Source organism: Rhea americana, unplaced genomic scaffold (genome assembly GCF_003343005.1).
Source record: "Rhea americana isolate MKP2758 unplaced genomic scaffold, rheAme1 scaffold_595, whole genome shotgun sequence".
Taxonomy (NCBI): domain Eukaryota; kingdom Metazoa; phylum Chordata; class Aves; order Rheiformes; family Rheidae; genus Rhea; species Rhea americana.
In genome coordinates, this window is record NW_028186751.1 from 48,077 (window position 1) to 50,359 (window position 2,283).

The following is a 2,283-nucleotide window of genomic DNA, read 5'->3' on the forward strand; positions in this document are numbered from 1 at the left end:
CCTGCTGCTGGGCGAGCGGGACTGCGCCTGCTGGGAGGTGACGCTCGCCGTCGCCGGTAGGTGGCGCCGCGCCGCGCCCGTCCCCGTGGCGTCGGGCCGCCCGCCGCCTCAAGGCCTCCTCCTTGCTTCTCCGCAGGCGGCACCCGCGGCGAGCCCGCCCGGCCCGCGCCGCTCTTCCTCCTCCTCCTCCTCCTCCTGCTGCTGCTGCGCCTCGTCCTCGCGGGCGCCCCGCTGCTGCCCTGACGGGCGGGCGGGCGTGTGCGCGTGCAAAGGCGGGCGGGCCTCTGCGCGTGCGCCTGAGGTGTGAGCGTGTGYGGGCGAGCGTGCGTGTGAAGGCGTGAGTGCGTGTGCACGCGYGTCCGTGGGCATGCACGCGCACACGCGCGTGCTGCTGAGCGTGTGTGCATGCGCAACGGCGCGCGTGCCTGTGAGCATGCCAATGCGTCTGAGGCGTGAGTGTGCGTGTTTGGTGTCAGCGCATGTGCGTGCACATCCATGGGTGTGTAAGGGTRTGCATGCACATGCATGTGTGCTGCTGAGTGTGTATGCGCATGTGCAATGGTGTGTGTGCCTTTGCATGTGCTGCTGAGTGTGTGTGCATGTGCAACAGTGCACGTGCCTTTGAGCACGCCAGTGCATCTGAGGCGTGAGTGCATGCGTGTGCACATGTGCGAGCATGCATGTGAGGTGTCAGTGCATGTGCATGTACATCCATGGGTGTGCATGGGTGTGTATGCATGTGCTTGTACGCTGCTGAGTGTGTGTGCATGTGCAGTGGTGTGTGTCTTTGCATGTGTGCCTGCATCTGAGGCATGAGTGCATGTGTGTGCACACATGTGAGTGTGCACACTCATGTGCATGTGAGGCGTGGGTGCATGTGCAGGCACTTAGGTGAGTGTGCAGGTGTGTGTGCATGCATGTGCTTGTGTGCTGCAGTGTATGCGCACGTGAGRGTGTGCATGCTCTTGTGTGTGCACCTGCGTGTGAGGTGTGAATGCATGTGTGTGCACACACAGGCCTTTGTGCACACACACGTGTGAGATGAGCRCCTCTGTGTGCACACACATGAGCGTGCACATGTTTGTGAGCACACAGGTGTTTGCACATAGGTGTCTGTGTGTGTGTGAGCGTGTGCGTGCCTGAGGCTGGTTGCACGTGTGTGCACACGTGCTTGCATTTGCTTGTGCACCCCCCGGGGGCGCGCGCGCCTCCCCGTGTGCGTGCAGGAGGCGTGCACACGCGCAGCAGAGCACACGCGCGGGCACGAGAGCGTCGCGGCGGCGGCGTGACTGCGAGAGGCGCTCCACCGCCCCCGGCGTCCCCGATGTCCCCCGTGTCCCCACCGTCTCTCCGGAGCAAGTCCCAAGCCCGGCTGGGACTGATCCTGCCCGCGCCAACGGTGCCCCGGTGGCCCTCAGGGTGCTGGTGCCCACGCTGGCCGCGCTCCTGCAGCAGGATCCTCCCTGCTGCGGGAGACGGGGCTGGATGGGGCCCCCGGAGCAGATGGCACCGCGGGCCGGATGTCACCCCGAGCAGCATGCCACCCTGGAGCAGGTGGCACCTCGTGCTGGGTGTCACYCCGAGCTGGATGGCACCCTGCACCGCCGGGGACCCTGGGCTGGATGCCACCCTGGGCTGAATGCCACTTGTGCTGGATGGGACCCGGTGCAGGACACACAGACCCCAGACCTGATGGGACCTGGGGCAGATGGCACCCTGGAGCAGATGGCACCTCGGGGCAGTTGGCACCTTGGGGCGGATGGCAYCYTGGRGCRGATGGCACCCTGGAGCAGATGGCACCTTGGGGCAGTTGGCACCTYGGGGYGGATGGCACCTCGGGGCAGTKGGCACCCTAGGCTGGATTYGCCCCCCRCCCCCCRCTCCTGCCACCCGGGACCCTGAGCCGGGTGTCACCCTGGGTCAGATGGCACCTTAGGGTGGGTGCCACCCCAACGCTGGAGGCCACCTTGGGCTGCAGCACCACCCTGCGCCGCCCGGCGTCAGCACTTCGGGCCGGGCCGCGGCGCCGAGACCTTTCCAGGCCTTTGTGGCGCCCGGCCCGAGCCTTTAACCGCCGCCGGGTGCCCCCCTCCCCGGCGCCGCTCAGTCGCGCGCGGACGCACGGCCGGGACGGACGGAGGCGCCTTTCGGCGCCGCTGGGCGCTGAAGGTGGGTGAGCGGGACCCCGGGCTGGATGCCACCCCCGGGGACCATGTGGGACGCTGGCCCTACGTGTCCCCTCTCCTGGGTGGGGTGGGCGGGCATGTCTTGGTCCCTGTCCTC